This window comes from Camelus bactrianus, chromosome 14 (assembly GCF_048773025.1).
Source record: "Camelus bactrianus isolate YW-2024 breed Bactrian camel chromosome 14, ASM4877302v1, whole genome shotgun sequence".
Lineage (NCBI taxonomy): Eukaryota > Metazoa > Chordata > Mammalia > Artiodactyla > Camelidae > Camelus > Camelus bactrianus.
The window spans coordinates 36,918,607-36,938,298 of NC_133552.1; the positions used below are offsets into that span (position 1 = coordinate 36,918,607).

General features: G+C 33.6%; 1 protein-coding gene across 7 annotated transcripts in view; it reads right to left on the reverse strand.

The window, feature by feature from the left end:
• The window catches only part of PCDH9 (protocadherin 9), an 859,400-nt gene that overhangs the window by 109,459 nt on the left and 730,249 nt on the right, over window positions 1-19,692 (reverse strand). The gene's annotated exons all lie outside the window — the stretch shown is intronic.

Here is a 19,692-nt window from a genome sequence, read left to right on the forward strand (position 1 = left end):
GCCATCTCTTCCTGGATAGAATCCACTGCATATCATTTCCCACCACCCACAAGTAAATCCTACTAGAACTGGGTAGGTAGTACTCAACGTAAAACAACTGTCAGATTGTTTGGCTGTAGAATGCTCTACCATTTGCTGACTACTGCTATCTTAGATTCCCTTACCCTCTGTCTTTCTCCGAGAGCCACTTCCCACTTCCCTCCCACCCTCATTCAACTTCGAAGAAAAAAGGACATATCATCTCAAAAGTGGATGGATATAAGTACTAAGAATATAAAATAGACACATGAAAAGTAAAAGGGATACAAAAGAAAAAAAAACTAAGGGAAGTGAAAGAAGCATCACTCATACCTCATCTTTAGATTCTAAAAGTTAAATAATGTAAAAGTAGTCTAAGCGTAAGATTTGTTGTCTTACAACTGAGAGGTTGTAAATTAATTCATATGTGATCTCACAGTACTCCTTTTTAAAAATTATATAAGAATGGGCTTCTAAAGTGTAAGCTTTTCAGAATATTTCCTGGTTATTGTCAGAATTCTTACTGGTTTCCCGTCAAAATTTGAACTACAACAAAAATTTTAACAGATGTGAAGCCAGAGGAATGCCTCATTACTAAATTCTAAGTGTTTGTTGCTTCAGTGAATTCCAAGCTGTTTTAATAGAATATTGCAATTTTGTTGGGGTGGAGGAAAGGATTTTTTTTTTTTTAAGTGAATGACAATGGCATATGGAATACAACCTTTTGCATGTTTTTGTTTTCATGGGTACTCTGAAAGCAGTATGACTTGAGAATTCTGAAACCATCTTCACTTTTCATGGTGTGAGTCAAAGAGGAAAGGAGATAACATCTGGACACTGCTGGCAATTTATGCGTCCTGGGTAAAAGTGTATATTACTAGCCCAAAGAAGAGAAGCTTAGTAAAAAAAAAAAAAAAAATCACAAGAATTTCTACAAATTCTGCTTCAGGTCATATCCAGGACTCCACAATTTTACTGACTGGGCAGATCTCCAGCTAAAATATTATCCCTACTTTCTTCCAAATATCTAATGTAGTATTTTTATAAAATTAGAATAAATAGTATCCTAAGATAGAATACTATTCTCAGAAATCAGAATTCCCAGGCACATTGCCTTGAATCTGTATCTTTACCAAATTTGACAGACTTTGCTGCAGGGAGTCATCATGGGTGTGCGCTTCATACAGGTCCAGGCAAGCTGGAAAGCCTGACAGGAATGTTGCTGGGAGGGCAGAGGCAATATGTATTGACAAAGTTGTAGGCTTCACACTTAGAATTTTATCTGCCACAATGAAGTTGGGAGTCTAGCTTCTCCTCTGCATCGGTCAGAGACCACTCGGATTACTGTGCTCAGCTCTGAGTAAGAAAGGGAAAACACTGAGAAGATGTCAGGAAATGTCCCACATTCTGGGAGAATAATCTGAACGGTGCAGGAGTTTGGACCAACATCAGGAGGAGATGTACATAACGAAGAAAGAAATGTCATCAAATATTTCAAGTGATATAATGTAGATGAAATATTAGACTTTTTCTGTGTGATCCTGAATGGGATAGTGTATAATGATGATAAGATTAATTGTTGGTCTGTTTTTGAAAAAAGCAAAACTTCATCTGAGCATGCCTAAGAGAATCGAGTTTCTTCAGAGAAAGGATGAGTTTCTTTGCCTGGAGTTATTCAACCACGGTGTAGAAGACCACTGGGAGTAGTATAGAAAGAATCTAAGCTTCAGGTCACCTGTGCAGATGGTTTCCTCCAACCCTGAGACTTTATCATCTATAAATAGATAAATTAAGTGAGAGTCTGTGTATCTGATGACACTACTTATTTCCCAGTTTGCTTGGAAATATTCACAATCATCCTGAAGACGTCCTATTACAACATTCCCTGTACACAGGTCAAAGGTTTATATTAACAGACCAAATGCACACAAATGCTTTTCGTATACAAAAGAACAAAAGGAGAAAGAAAAAAAATTCATCAGATTATCAGATTCATCAATTTGTTTGATTTTCCTTTGAGTAAATGCCTCTGTAGTTTGCAAGTAAAAGTCACAGGGCTAAATCTATGTATAATCTTCTGCAAGATTTGAGCAATACCTAGAATGATACAATTTTTAAGTACCTATATTGGGAAGTAAAGAAATAGCTAGGTGGAAACTTTATCAGTGATACTAGCAATTAAACCTAAAAGCAATTATGGCACTTGCTGTTAGACACAAAAGAATGATAAATATTGCACTATTATCCTGTTGAGTATATTACACTATTAAACAAGTAACCTGATCACTCTTTCTGCCTAAAGAGCTTTGTGAAAGACATTATGGACAGAGACCATTAAGGCTGGACAACTTTGGTCACAGTCAACTTTTTATTTCCAATGCCTTCTGAAGTCATAACATTTAATAGTGCAGCAGACATACAGTTTAGATGCACTCAGTGACCTCCTATCACACTGAGTATATCACCTAGCTTGCCATCGGTTGCCAATAATAAAAGCAAGAATACAAACAAAACATAGCTAGTAAACCATAGGTTTATTTTTAAATATTCCAATCTCATCAAAGATCTTTAATTCATCACTTTTTGCAGGAAAATCCATCCTACTTACAGAAAATGGGGAAAAATAGTTACCCAGTGAATGTGCTTTTGTTCTATAAGAGTCCTCTTAAAGGCATAAATTACATCTTAGAAATGGAAGTAGGAGCTGGCTAGGTATATATTCAGGTCACCAGGATTATCTATCATAGCTATGTACATTGTATATGTACAAGCTAAACTTTGGGGGAAATAGTATTTTACTGAATCATTCTGCTTATAATTTCTAGTATTTATCATAAATAGGATGAATTTGGACATTTGTGGATGGTATACTAAGTAAAAAAAAAGTATCCTAAGAAAAGTCAGATAAATGTGCTCTTTGTTGAAGAGACAAAGGTGACTTCTGATGCTCATTAAGAATTCTAATCTCCATCAAATCTCATCAGCAACAAGAAATGAAGACATCTATCTAAAATGTAATCAATGAAAGATAAGTTATTGTCTAATTAATTGTAGGCATGTCCACTATGATGTAATTTTGTGATGATAGAAGGTGATCAGGACAGATATTCATCACAAAAGAAGGAGAATTAGGAGTAAGAAGTTCCTTGGTTTTGGTACTAAATACTAATTATGGAAAAAAGTGATCAAATTGGCCTCATGGATAATTTAGTCTTTTCAATAGGTAGTAGGAAAATGATCCTTTCTTCCTTTCTTTATATTTTTAATGTAGGAACTGGAGACTGAACCCAGGACCTCATGCAGGCTAAGCATGCTCTCTACTGCTGAGCTATACCCACCCTCTTTCTTTCTTTTGAATTCATCACAAAAATGGAAAAGAAAAACTATTCCCTTCCATAACCAGAGAATCAAGGTTAATGAATGTTAATACAGTCTAACCAGAGCAGTAGACCCCATAGTTCTACTTATCATTTTTCAAACATAGAATATTCCATAGAATACATGAACCGTAGGTATATTCTTTAAACTTAAATAACACCTAGAGAGAGAACCTCCACTGAAAAGGTTAATATTTTAAATAATCCTTTAATTTACTGGAGCATCAATTTTACTGCTGTGTTTTATTTTCCAGACTATCACTTGACCTTTGAACAGCACAAATTTATGTTTTTTTTTGATACTATTTGTAAACATGGGGGAAATTATAATATGTAATGTTAAAAGCTCATTCACAGAAGCTATTATTTATTATTATTATTATTAAGAAAAAATATGTAAAAACTAAACATAATGAAATTCTAAATCATTGGAAACTTATAATATCAACTTAGGAAAGAAGATTTTTCATTAATTGAATTGAAATTATCTGGCTTTTATTAAAGGCCAGTACCTCACTAAGTAATTGTCTGCATTTTTTTATTATTATCTTAATAAAAGTTTACCACATTTAAGTAAACCATGTATATTTTACTATTAATTACTCCTTTCATATTTATTAAAATGGATATCCTTCTTTTGTGTAATAAATGTACTGATGGAGTTCTACATTAAAAACAATTCTTGAACATGACTTCTAATTAAAACATTTTGTCACAGCATCCTATATTAGAGTAATTACTGTTGAGTTTATCTTATAAATTCTGATTTTATATATTGAATTTGAAGTCAAAGGGCTATGTGCTGTCACTGTTATGGTATCAAACACATGGAAAAACAAATAAGGGAATAGGTTTTGTTTACAGTGTCAACATCAGAAAATTTTACACTGCTGCTTTACAAAGACTGATAAAATGTTTTCTATGTGAATATAATAAAACCAAAAGTCTCTAAAGGTACTGATTTTTAAAATTACTAATGTATGCCATGAACTTGTGAGGAATAATTGTTTAATACATCCAGTAAATACTTGTGATTATGCATTGAATTACTACCATGACAGTTCAGTTCTAATTACATGATCCTTGATTACCTACAATACATCTTACCTGCACGTTCATTGACAGAATGAACAGAAGCCGTTTAGTTACTCAATTTATTGATATCTCTCCATTTTCTTTCATTGTTTGCATTTATTCTTCTATGACTGAATGCACTCTCAAATCCAATTAGCCTCATATATGGGAAAGTTAGAGCTCACTGGCTTATGGAGACTTATCTTTTCTATTAGTTCCAGATAGGAAAGTTTGCTCTTGTCATAGTTGTAAACTGAAAGTCAGGAGCCCAGGAATAAAATCTGGACCCCTGCCCTATTTCAATTTGAATTTCATCTTTACGGAATGGTGTCCTTTTTTAACTGAAAATTTTTAAGGACATAAAGTATAATTTTTCTAGCCACCCCACTGCCCATATTTTTTTAAAGTGTGGTTCATCAAGGCTTAAGCAAAGGCTAAACTAGTCCTGTGAAAAGGTCCCACACAGTCACATCGACCAGGCTGGGGGATCTTTGGCAATAGGTATTTTACTTAACCTATCTTGTTCATGGTAAGCTCAGTCATCACAAAGGGTAATCACTCCCAGTAAATGTCTTATGTTGATTGTGATCAAATCAACCAAACTCAATGAAAATGCTAACAGATATAAATAATGCAAATGCAAATAAAGAACTGGCATTATATATCTTGAGGTAGCCCCATATTATTAAGCTCTGAAGACTAAAGCTTTGCTACTTTTGTTTTGACCATACAAATATTTTACTTAAGGAAACAATATTTGACAGTAAGTAGTAGTGTTTTGGGCTATCCTGCTTTTGTTGATATATTGAAAAAATTCAATGGAAGTTTTTCACCCCAATCTCCATACTAGATGGTGGATCATGTCTAACCGCAGTCTTTTAAAAATATCTGATGCTGTTCTGTATAACCCAATGCACAAAGGATAGGAAAAAAATCACAGTGAGTGACTCCAGAAAGGTCAGGAAAACTTCCCTTAGACAAGTCAAGACTCTGTTGGATATGCTAATAAAAGGTCTTAAGAACCAATAGGTGTCCTTGTTGAACCTTTGTACAAAAGACTGCTAAAATTTCTACCTACAGCCCCATAGGTCTGAGGTCCTAGCCAAGGATTACATAAGATTCATATAAAATTGTAGCACTCTGAACTCTCCCAGGGCAGGTCTTAGAACTTTGTCATCTTTTGATTGACAAATATTAGTCTGCAAATGCAGTGAAACATAAAAGACAATACAGTGCTAAAACCCACTTAAGGCAAGGTAATCAAAGAAAAAAAAATCTACTACTATACAGTTACCATAAGCATTGAATATATATATATTTATGCATATATACATCTATACGGACATATGCTGAATACATGCTGAATGGCTGAATGAATGTGTGTGATATCTTGGGTTAATGGGTTTATATCATTCCCAGATATTCCCCCTTACTTTTCATAAATTAAATTCTTAAATTCAGCTTTTGGTTTATCGATCATTTTAATCAATAAAAGTGGAGTGTTAGCTCACACCTAACAGTCATTAACATATTCAACCATTTTAAGATGATATGCTCGAACATTAAACAAGTTAAATTCACTAAAAATAATCTAAATCTAAATTATATATAATCAAAAAGCTAAACATCTAGTGGATGGATGTCTATACTTTCATCATGTTCAATAGAACCTTAGTCTAAAAGAAGGAGTTGAAACAAGGGAGGAGAATTTCACTGTAGCCTGCACATGATTAAATTAGTTCTAGAGCATGTAGTTTTACAATAGTGACCTGAAATAAGAAAAAGCACACACTGTGTCCTATTTGCTTTGTGGGAAAATATGTTTATACAGTAAAAATCACTCTGATGCGACTGCAGTTGGGCAAAATATAAGATTATACCTTCCACTGTAGGTAAATAAAGCATTTGAAGAATGACATGTCTGAGAAAACAAGAGAGATTAAGAATGTACATGAGAGGAGTTGGTGCGCTAAGAGAAACAAGCCAATGTCATTTCCTGAAGAAAAAGCAATGTCAGTAAGAGGGAGAAATTATGTAATATGTAATGATGACTACTCGAACAACAAAAATCTGGTAGTGAGACTAACTCATTTCTTTTCATTTTTTAATTTCCTTTAGTTTTGTTTTATTTTGTCTTATACCATCGAGAGTAAAAAGAATACACACACACAAAAAAGTTTCCTAACACAGAACATTTTTACCAGAATAAATATGTCACAAAAGGAGGTTTGGAGGATACAAAATACTGAGTTTGAAGAGTGCAAACTAAAGGGCTCCCTCAGAGGGATCTGAACTTGATCTATAAATATCTTCAAGGTAACCGTGTGACTAAGGGAAGGACATCATTCATAATGTCAAAAGATAGGACACAGAACAATGGCCTACAGCTAAAAAAGAAAAAAAAAAAAAAAAACTTCTGCTGGTTATTTTAAAAGTTCTTAGGACTGAGGTCAACTAGTTTGAATCACTAGCAGACAAGCACCCAGTGATGATCGCAATGGATAGTCAAGGACAGTTTGTCAAAGGGTTTAGCACCAAAGGTGAAGTTGGCTAGTTAGGATCCAATCATCCTTAGCATTTCAGAGCTTATTAAGGGGAAGGCAGATGCTGGTGAGGCCAAGTAAATATATTTATGCCTTCCTGCCATGAGCTAAGTGTCAAAGGGGTAAAGTTTCTAGGAGCTGTACTTTAAGTAGCCAAAAGACCTCTTTTGTATGCAGATAGACTCAAATCCACACCCTTTGGCCATTTTAGATTCTGTTTCTAGTCAAAGTTACTTCTCTGTTTTAAAATAGCTTATTTTTCCTATTTATAAAAGTAACACATGTTTAGTACAAACATTCAGAGAAATAAAGATTATTCTTAATTCAACCATACAATGACAGCTACTCTAAGCATTCGGGTTTATATTCACTTATATTTTCCCTAATGATAGACACAAGCAGACATTTTTAAAAAAATGAGATCATGAGACACATCTCATGTTAGCCTAATCCGTTCACTTAATCCATCAAGGGCATATTTCTCCATCAAGAAATATAATACACTTGGATCAGAGTAAGAATAGGCTGAGCTAAAAGTAGAGTAAGAATGACAGAAACTAGCCCCTCTATTTTCCTCACAGCTGCAAATCTTGGCTCCGGGTAGTCTGTGAGGGAGAGTGGAGAATGCATTTTTAAAGATGTTGCTAAATCCTTCGAGTGAGGTAATAACATGGTATATTCATTTATTCATTCAGCAAACACACACTGAGTGGCAACCAGGTGCTGGCCCTGTGTTAATAGCTAAGCAACCAACATGGTGACAGGGTCCTGGAATCAAGGGTTTCTCCCTGGTTCCTCTCCCCACTACTGACTCTGGGAAAGCAGTAAATATCTGATTCATTTTATCACTAACACATAGCAGAGTCTTGGAATGTTGCTAAATGAACTGAACTGAAGGGAGCCATACATGTAAACGATCATTTGAAATGCTCCGTGGTAAATGTGGCCCTGGGGGTCAACTCCAAGTGCAGCAAAGACAGGGAAGGTCTGGGGAGTCGGCATAAAAGAACCTTCTCTCTCAAGGCTGGAGAGAAATTTAAACTGTTATTTCCCAAATCATAAGGAGATCAGATACGATGATTTATGTATTCACAAGTAAATCTGCAAATTTATAGTTTAGCTATGAGGTGTGCCTTGGGTAATTTCAATTCGTTAAAAACTTTGAACACTTCGTTTCAATAAAACTTCAATATTTGTACATCTTGCCAATGACCCCTTCTCAAGAAATCTGATGATAGATCTGAGGGAAATGGGAGGAGTAATTTTTCATTCAGTTCAGATCTGTGTCTGAAGTAGCTCATGAAGTCCTACTCAAAGAGGCAAAATTTGAGTTTATTTTATTCAGTAATAAGACTAGTTAAAATATATTTAGCACCTTCTATGTGTTAGGAACAATACAAAATCATCTCTCTATATTAGCTCAGTTAGTGCATTAATGCTAAGAGGTAAGCATTAACATCCAAATTTTATGAAACAGGAAACTGACACAGAAACAGGTTAAATAAATTGATCAAGGTCACAAAGCTAGCAAATGGCACTAGGTGAGACCGAAACTCCAGGAACCTGGTTTTATTCTGCCGTGCTCCAAGGATCTGTTCAACCTGCTCAGTATTTACATTGATTTAGCAACAATTTAGTTAGAACTGTAAGCCCACGAAGAATATGCCTCATATCTTGTATTAACAACAGTTCTTTTTAAGGCTCTTACTATATTGCTACTCAAATACCAATTTAACATGGTTATACAAGGGTTTAACAATATGTGTTGATTCAATTTTTATCAAAATCAAAGTACACCCAAAAGGCTTTCATTTCAATGTCTTGTGTTTCAAAACCAAGATACCCACAAACACATGAAGTGATTATTTAAAAAGCACTGGCAATATTGAAGGGGGCTTTAAAAAGAGAAGCTTTGCAAGAACATGGGTGATTGCATTTTAATGACTTCTGAGACTCATTAGGGTTTGTGTCTCATCATTCTCTCTGATATGGTTTCATAGACTATCGAAACAAGACAAGTGGAATAACAAGCCAATTTAGTCAATGAGCAGATTTCTAACGTTGTTGTTTTGGATTGTTAACAATACTTATTATATTCAACTCAGTATTTCCAAATAGTTTCCAGGAAGATGCTACAAATGGCAAGATTTTTTTGTTGTTGGTTGTGTTTTTAATGATATTGATGATACAACCTTTTTTCTGTGTAAAATTTCTTTCACATTTAACCAAGTTCTTACTACTTATTTGTGATTGTGTAAGAAAATACTAGCAAATAAAGTAGATAACGTTAATTATCCAAATGTTTATATTTAGGTAAACCTTAGTTTAGACCTATATGGAAAGCTCATAAATCGAATGGATTATTATGCCATTGCCTGGTCTAAAATGCCATGTATGTAACAAGCTAACAGGAACAACAGAGTATGAGACAAGAAGGTTACTTAAAGTGGCTGTTGGGAATTTGTGACAATACAATGTCTGAGACTAGAGATAATGCACCTTGGGCATTTTGAAAACAATAGTTAATTACATGCCATGTTTCCCGTAAAAATAACATGTGTGATGTCCTTAAATGAAATTCCTTTTCATGAAAGCTATTAGATAACTTAGAAATTTTTTCAATATGTAACGTTTAGCAAAATTAGAGGAATTAATGTCTTGTCACTAAAGGCAAGTCGAATAGAGACCTCTTTAAATATCAGGGTGTAGCAGGAAGAAAAATGCAGACTTACAGGAGAAAGGACTAATGAGTGTGATAGGAAAATTCTAATGTTTCATCAGTCCTTACAGAAAATCATAATGGAGGGAAAGATTCTATATAGAGGAAAGTAAAGCTGGAGGGGATGAGAAGATGGAGAAATTTCTAGACATAGTCCCGTCCTTCTCAACTGTTGGGACCCTCTCCCTGTTAACAGTCTCTGACCCACTAACATGTGCCTGTTCTTAGATGAACATGTGACTGAGGGTGTCAGAGAAAGCAAGAAGACAGAATTGTAGATGGAGGTTAGAAAGTGAAACTGATAAATTTAGAATGAAGAAGAAATGGTGAATACCATTTAGTTTAAGTAGTTACTTACTAAATAGCACCCCACTAGCCTGTAGAAATTCACACAGCTCCCAATGTGCTTCAATTACTCCCAGGGCATAGATGTGCACACCAGGAAGAGATGGCTCAATGCCCTTAGGAAGATACCTAATTTACCACAAGGAAGAAAATTCTGTACTGAGAAAATCCTCTGTAGTATAAATCATATAAATAATGGTCTTGGGGCCAGAGAAGTATTCAAATTCTATTGCTCTTATTAATCTGTGAAATGAAAGGGATGCTGAAGCAGGTAATTGTCATTTGAAATGGAAGACAAAACAACATATATTTTAATCAACACATTTATTAAATGTCAATTGTAATTTTCATCAACTAAATTATGTCAGACTAACTTGCAATAACAAGCTTGCCAAATGTTAATTAGAAGAATAAATGTTAACTATTAGTTTAATTTTAGTGCCTTTGGAGTTTTCAAAATTTTATATTTATGAAATACTAGGCAATTAATCTTTCCTTATTTTCATCAACTTTTTAAATTCTAACTAACCTTAACATACAAAAATGCTCTCAGGAAAATTATCTTAATTAATATGTAGTTAAGAATAATGAAACCTTTCCTTATTTTTCAAGCATTTTGTCTATTTCATAAACTAGAGATCAGAGGATAATGCCTGCATACTAATACGAACAGTTCAGATGTTACAGAAATGGATTCTTTTCTTAATGTCCACTGAAACACATACACATATCAAAGTGTATCTCTTAATTGGTTTATAGTAGTTCAGAACCTTAGCTTCAATCAAATGCAATGTTATAATTTCTATTACCTGATATTAAGTATCTCACTATATTCATTAATATGCTAAGTATTACAAATACCATTTAAACATTGATTCCTTTCAAGTTTGCCCATATTTAAGTTAGATAAAATATATTTTGTTGGTTTTTATATACTCTCAATTCAGAAGTCTCTCCTTTTGTAAATGTAATATTAAATTACAGAGCTAATCAAATAAGCATTTTCCCTGGTAAAAATTGAAGGAAAATTAATTAGACTTTCACAATGGATCTTTATTTCAATGATGTTAACTGACCTTTTGTTTGGATAATCCTTCTTGAAACCTATAGTCAGATACCCATGGTCAAGAGGCAATAATAAATTTCTAGACCTAAGAGTGAAATACAGGAATGTTGATTAAAGTTGGACCCAATGTCACTTTAATTTAAAGTATATATGAAAACAGAAATATATAAAATACAAAATTATCAAGATAGTCTCTGAAAGTGGTTGTAAATTTCAAGAATTATATCAAAATCTGTAGGAAAGCCAATTTGATGCTAGGTGACACCAGTTCATTTTTATGACATGTCTTCACATGAATCTTTCTGATTCTCTTTAAACTGACAAACAAATACATGCATCATGTGAATATCTATAAGCATTCTGGATTTCTCATAGTAAACACAACATTTTTTTTTGTTCTTATTCTCAGCAGAATTTCAGAACTTAGAAGGTAAGATCAAATGAATTGTTCTTTAAACTTAATCAAAGGGGCTGTGTGTATCTTGGGTTGACATAATATGTCACATACTCATTTGTTTATGTTTTGCCTTCCCTGACTCTAAAGTAGGGTACATAAAATTGGAGAATTTCTCTGTTTTGTTCACCATTGTATAATTAGTATGAGTCAATGTGTAGCACGTAATGGGTGATCAGTGCTTGCCGACTGGATAACAGTGTGAAAAAGGCTAAGAAAACTGAAATGTAGTAGTAAAAATTGTCAACATTAAAAAAAATTCCCATGAACTTGGAATATATTTAGGTTTAAAATGGCTTGCATATACACTGAAAATAATGTTCAAACATTGTAAGCTATTTTTCAGTGCCAAATTATAACGTATTCATTCATTTAGAAAAATTGTGAAACTCTCTGTAATATGAGATCCATAATACTAAGGAGTCTATGAGTCACACTGAAAAGGAGAATGATGTACAAAAATAATTTGATAATAATGTAAACATGCTATAACAGAGTGTGAAAAACTGTGCTTGGAGGGTCCAAATAAGGAAATATCTAACTGCTAAGAAATCAGCTGCATTGGAAGTGAGGTTTGACTTAAGACTGGAAGGATAAATCAGAGTGTGGAAATCACAAGTGCAGAAGGTCATTCTGGGGACTGGACGAAAGTGCAAAGGAATCCATTACTTGATTTAGGAAAATTGCTCACTTTTTTCAGTAAGTTTTACTGAAGAATATTTTGGAGTAAATAATAGAAATTAAGTCTGGAAGTGTAGCTGATAAAATTAACCATTATTTCTGATTGAAGAATTAAGTTAAACTAAATGATCGTGCCTGTCTGTAGATAAGCAACTCTATGTCTGGTTCCTTTTAAGTGGAAATACATTTGGAGAAAGATAAACAAGATATATGAGTCCCTAAATGCCATGTCCCCAGTGGGTATTAGTACATTATCTAGAGCATATAGATCAGTTATTAAATGGAAACTAGCAGGATTTTATCAAAGCTGGTAATTCAATATAAAACTCTTATCATAATATTTGCATTGGTAGCATGCTAATTGCTTTCTTATCATATGAGCCAACTTGGTGCTTGAAAGTGGCTAATATGTTAAAGCAGTGATAATACCTTGAGATGTATTAATAACTTTTCTAAGATTAACTCATGTCATGTTCACTCACACGCTAAGGCTTTAATATCATATATAGCAAAGTACTTCCACATAATATTCATTAAAACTGAATTCATTAAGACAAAGTGGAGATGAGAGATATTCTATACTGCTTGAGAGTAATAAAACGTTGCCTTTTATAGTGGACTGCAAAATGTGTCTGTTTGAATCATCTTTGGAGATTCACAAAAAGCTGAACAGCTAAGAAAAGAAATCCTGTATTAGGATCCAGGGTTGAAGGCAGATCCAGGCTTGGAGATAATAGTACAAACCAAGGTCTGGGGAGAGAAAATGGTTGTCTTTGGTGCTCTCACTTTGTAGTATTATCTTGGGACCCTAGATATCAGTGATTCTCTTCCACTCTTCATTCTGATGGTACACAAATATTTGGTAGTGTTAGGATGTCAGCAAAGCAATAGCATTATTTTTCAAAATAATTTGATACATTAAAATCATTGCCTTGTAATCATAAGAATAAATCTCATTTTGCTGGACATTCTTAAGTTTGCTTTATGGTTTAGTATTATTTTAATTTAAATTATTCAATAATTTTGGAGATAGCTAAAGATTATAATTCATATTTGGTTCCAAAATAATTCTAGTTGTCTCATCTTTGCTTCTGCATTGTTCAATTCTACTTCTATCTTCCGAAATCTCTCTGAATGCAGCATGATATACTAACTTTACTTCTGAGGTCAATTTTTCCACTTTGAGTTGCCTTTGCAAACCTAGATTGTGCCTTGATCTCAATTAAATTGTCATAATTGTTGACATACATATAGGCTTAAGCTTCATCCTTTTAAATTGCTTAAATTTACATATAACATATGATTGCAATTTTTTAAGTGAAAGAAAATTACAAGAAAAGCTTTACAAGCAATTTCCATTCAATTGTATGCTAGATTTTTCTTACTGATTTCCTCAAAATGAACATTTTTTTCAGAAACTGTAAGTTTTATGAATTGCAAAATAAGTCATAATAAAACATTTTCCTGCCAAATTCAGGTGAGAGTAGACAATAGGTGATTCCCTTTGGGGTACATGAAGGAATTACAATCAAGTGGTTTGGATCCCTATTACTCACTTTGCTCCGTGATGAAAAAGATGGACTCTAAGATGCAGATATCACTCTATGTACAATTCCTGCATTCTCATCTTGTTGTAAACAAGGGTAAAAGCACAAAGGTAGCTTCTAAACTTGCAAGTTACAATTTGAAAATAAACAGAAAAAATTAACAGGTAAGAGTGGAATTCTTATATAAATCAGAAAAGTTAGTGGCTTGAAAGGATGCTTCATCACCTTAGCCATCAAGGACACATAAATTACATCACAATGAAATGTTTTATATGCCAACAGAATAGCTAAAATGAAAAAGACAGAACACACCAACCATTGGATAGGGTGTGGCACACCCAGAAGTTTCATGCACTGTGGGTGGAAGTGTAAATTGGCACAACAGCTTTGGAATATTCCTTAGCTTGGCAGCATGTGCTAAAGCTGAAAAAAATACGTCTTATGCCCCATAATAATTCTCCTATGTATATACTTAAAATAATTCCATACATATGTGCATGAAAAGATATGTACTAAAAAGGAACTGGAAGGGAGCCCTAGATGGAATTCTAGATGTAGGTAATGTTCTGTTTCTTGATCTGGTTGCTGCTTAAATGGTCACTTTTAGTTTGTGAAAGTACAGTTAGGATAGCTGTATTTTTATTGAACAGCACTAAACTTCAAAAAAAGTTTGTTTATTTATTTATCTATCTATTTATTTATTTAAAAGCATCTTGCCCACTCTTTGACATCAGAGGAAAATAATTTTATTAGGAAAAAAATGGGCATTCTCACCATGCGTCATATACATTCAGGTGCTAGTAATGGAAGGCATGCTCAATAACTGTTGCATAACTTATTTGCATCAGTACACAGTTCTAGGGCAAAATGGCAGGGACTGGTTAATCATTTACAAAACAATTTCCCATTTTCTCCTGGGCATACATCAAGAGAATACTTCCCATTCTCTCATGTTGGTGGATATGCAGGTATGTGACTCACATGACCAGTGCAGTGTGTTCAGGGATCTTATTCACCACCTGCAGCCCCAACCTATAGGTGCCCCACACAAAGCTCCTCTACTCTCTCTCCTTGTTGGACAGAGTCAAAGGATCAAGAGAGGTGTCTAAGACCTAGCAAATCATGTAACAACAAAGACCCCCCACCTCTGACCTACTCTAGACAGTGATGCAAGAAGAAATAAATAGTATTGTGTTTAGTCATTGAAATTTTGGTTGTTATAGCAGCAAGCACACCCTAATACAAGCACTGCAGTCAACCCAGTAAGCAAAGGTTGTGAAGCAGGGTGAAAAATGGTAGCTCTTCCCAGTGCTGAAACATGTGGTCCAATACAACCCCATCATGTTTATAATCTGGACAGTCTGATACTAAACTAAATAAGTGGATCTGGTTGAAATCCAAGATCTTGGAGAAACATTTACACAGAAATCCTGAAGCAAGACTGACCCAGCATAGGATCAGTTCCCTCCTGGATTTTCAGTAAGTAGCTTGTCATCATCCTTAGGAACATCCTTTTTGCCCATTCCTGACCCAGTCTTGTGTCTTCAAAATAGGAACTGTCTCAATTCATTTCCGACAGTTCACCTGAATTTAATTTGAAATAGCCGCTTCTCATCTGCGTGAACTTGGGGTGAAATTACTTGGCATTACTTATCTGTGAAACATCATTAATAATATAACAGTATAATAATAATTCAGCTAATTAAAAGAATACTTGTAAAGAATGTGGCTTCTCACAGTCAACAAACGGTGGCTGCCACAGCTGTTACTGTTGGTGTTTTTACTGTTATTGAGAGATCCTTGTTAGAACTTCTTCTTTAAAACAAGGTCTTGCTGTTCATGTAATGTATTTATGGAATTAAGCCCCAGGGAATTTTATAAATTATACAAAATTTTGTGTATACAACCTTTTAGTTTCTCACTGCATCCTCTGAAACTGTCCATGGCTTTTGCAAGATGCAAATTGGTTTTGTGTCCCTAAAATAGCTCCCACAGTTCTATGTATTAAAGGAGTAAATAAAGGGTTACAAGAAACTATTTTCAACATTCAATTGCACAACTTATTTGGCTGTTAAGTAAGTTTATACTTTATCCTTAATTTCTCAAGTGTACATTTGGGGGGATTTGGTTGTTTTAGGTTTTTTGGGGGGGTGTAAGTAGGCATTTATTTATTTATTTATTTATTTATTTATTTATGAATTGAGGTACCGAGTATTGAACCCAGGACCTCCTGCATGACCCAGGACCTCCTTCCGGCTAAGCACGCATTCTGCCACTGAGCTATACCCTCCCCACTCAAGTGCGCATTTGTTGAACAAATTAAAATTTGTCTTGAACTAAACATGTATCACACAAGTTAAAATGAATGCCTAGTAATATTAAGAGAAAAAGCAATAAAGATTCTTAAACCTATGACATAAACAAGGTTTAGTTCTTTACTTTGGATGGAAAATGGAAACTAATTTCTCTCCACATGACGTGGGTTTATCCATCAAAAAGTTGGTATAAGTATTAACTTCCATGTGCTGTAAATGGACCAACTTAAGCCATTGCAGCAACAATTGTATGGGTAGATTTTGCAGTTTAATCCTAAAAGAACATCTCAGAATTTTCCTTACACATTTATTTTTTTGATTCAGGAAGCATGTATGCCAGTGCTGATGTCACTGACACTTTTATTTATAGGAGAAACTGCCTAAACTGTTGCCCAAGGAAATTAGGCCATTGCTTAATTTATTACCAAATTTTGTGTTTTATGTCTGCAAATGCTTTTTAGATTTTGGCTGCAGACTTCAAGAGTTAAACCAGTTTCTGTAATTAATATTACACATCTTAATAAAGATATATTAAAGAAACTATGTAATTCTGTGATGCGCACAATTCTTCTGTAATTTTTGCAATATAATATATGCAGCATAAATATTATTAGTTCCAATTTATAGATGAGAAAATAAGTTCTAAAAGGTATGAAGTCAAATCTAAAGGCATGCGGTAAGTGGTAGGAACAGGGACTCCCAAACAATAAGCCCTGTTGCATTTCTTCCTTCACTAAATGCAAATGTTTGACAAGTATATCTAACAGAGCAATATTTTTAGACCTTTTTGTTTTTTGAAAGGAGCCCTCATACTCTTATTCTTATTTTCTCTGCCTGTTTTCTTCTACTTGTTTCCCTTACCAACATGTCTCTCCATATGTCCAACATACTTTACTTATCTTGTTTTAAGATACGATTTCACAGAAATATACAGATTTTGCATGACATATATCGGCCACATAGTCACAAGATTAACCACAAGCATAATTAACTTTAAAATGACTCAACTTCCTTCAACCATATAGTTCTGTCTTTATTGAATATTAATGTCTTTTATTTTAATCAAACAATATCCCTTCACAAGATATACACTAAGAAATGAGTTTCCCTAAATGAAATTGCTTTTTTATTGCCATTCTACCATACACCCCATTTACATCTCCAGAATATTAAAACCACTCTTTGGAAGCAACTTCACCAGCAAGTCAACTGGGTTATCTTGTAAGAACTCTGGCAGACAGAGCGCTTGGTGGATGGGCACAGGCAGACAAGCTGCATTAACAAACTGAATACCACCAATATTTTCACAAATTATCCACCAACGCTGGAGACAAATTTCATATTCTCAAAGCAATGAAAAATTAAGAGACTGTGGTGGGGTTTTTTGTTTTTCATTTTTCTATGTCATGAAAGAAGGGAGGAAATTTATTAGGACAACCACCTGAAAATACATTGAAGCAAAAGTTGTTATTTTTAGAATACAGATTTGGAAAGCAAGATAAATATTTTTTAAAATTTCTTCCAACAGAATTGGTTAATTTCAATAATTATTGAAATATATTTCAAAAATATATGCATTGAATGTTTAACTTCACTGGTTTATTTTGAAATTCCTAAATGCAAGGATAGAGTTCCCAAGCTAATAAACCATTTTTACAAAAATTACTTTAGAACCAAAACCAGCATTAGGCTGGTTCTTTTATTTTCATATTTTATTACTTTATATTTTTATTAAATTCATTATCTCTTTTATTTAATGAATTAAGACTGTAAAAGAGTAATCATTGGTGCATAATGAAAACACTACAAATACCTAAAAACAGAGTAAAACAGTGTATGTTTTATGAAATCTCAGTACTACATTTCTTATCTACTATAGGTGTTTCTGGGTTTCTACATTATAAATCTTAAAACCATCTTTTTATATACCCTAAGATTACTTCTAGCGCCAGGTTATGTATGCAAGCAGAAAATTTGAATCCCATTACTCCAGGAGAGTAATTCAGTTGGGTTCTTAATTTAAACTGAATTTAGTCAAATGTATCTAGTTGTAGCAACATCATAACATGCGTTAGGTTTTCCAACCATATAAAGGTATGGGGGAGGATTCTACCACCTGCTTCTACAAGGTTTCTTGTCTAGTAACAAGTGTGCTGTGTTAAAACTGGCCATTATTATATACAACAGTTGGCTTTGATTCTCCTGTGAGCACTTTGCAATGGCTGCATGAAAAAGTAAATAAGTAAATGTTAGAGATCGCCACAAAGGTCCCTGGAGAATATTTAGGGTTTATAAATGCAGTTGTAGAAGAATGGGAGAAAAGTGGGGACAAAATAGTACAGTCTGGTCTTTCAAAGAGACGATACATATTTTTCCACTTTTATGTAAAATCACAGAGATTTCTAGTCAAAGGCTGAAGTTAAGTCAAGTATTTAGTTAATTAGTTGAAGAAATGTTCAAAAATTATCCCCTGTTCCTTGTTGATCAGGTCATAGACTAGTATTCTTTTCATTGAAAAAGGATATAATGGAATAAATGTATGGTGATGAGGAGATTATCCCTTCCAAAGACTGGAATAAATTATTAATATACATAAAATACCTTAACTATTCAAAGAAATCAATTTTAGATTTCAGAGTAATAAGAACTATTCTAATTGCCTAAAAGAATAAATTCACTCTTAGTTTGTTGTTTTTTTAGTCTTATCTGAGCTAAATCATTTTGATGTGAGCTTTAGATATATTATTAGTATAAATTATTAATTTAGTAATAAATGATTAATTTGGTTTTGATATTGTTTACACTCCCTTATCACATAATGGTATCTGTTTTTTCATCATATTTTTTACTTTTCAGGTTTTTTGAGATTTAACCACTGACAAAAAAAATCCAACATATTAAATATTCATAATTTACTTTCATGATTAACTTTATTAAGTTAGTAAAATGTGCAAATGATAGTTCCTAATTCCAGGCATAGCTACATGATATTTCCTTTTTTGGTTTACACAGCTGCAGAAATTAACACATTTCATCAGGGCAAGCCTAAATTACATGCCACAAGTACCAATTCAGCCCTCTGATTCTGAATGCCAAAACAAGAACAAAGCATGAGGTTAACTACACACATCAAAAAACTAAAACAGACAGGAAATATATTAAGTAACATGTAAGGTCAGAATGGCCAAGAAATAATTCAGAAAATACTGGCTTGGTTTTAGCTTATCTTTCATGAAATAAACAGATTTAAGACAAAGCCACAAACTGAATGCTTCAAAATAAACTCATCCATCCCTTGGCCAGCAAGCTGTAACATTTTTTAGTCAGCATTGAAAATGAATTTTAATTGGTCGAAGAGGTTGTAGCTTTTTAAACTCTCACATAATCTTTTAAAACCTGTGGCATTTTTCAAGGTTTTAATTTTCCATTGGTCTGAGTGAATCAGTTCTTATGTTACTGTTAATCTAGCTTTTACATACTCATTATAATTCCAACAAACTAGCAAGACAAATGATTCTTTAAATGTTCATGATTAAAAGTGACAAAATGCTAA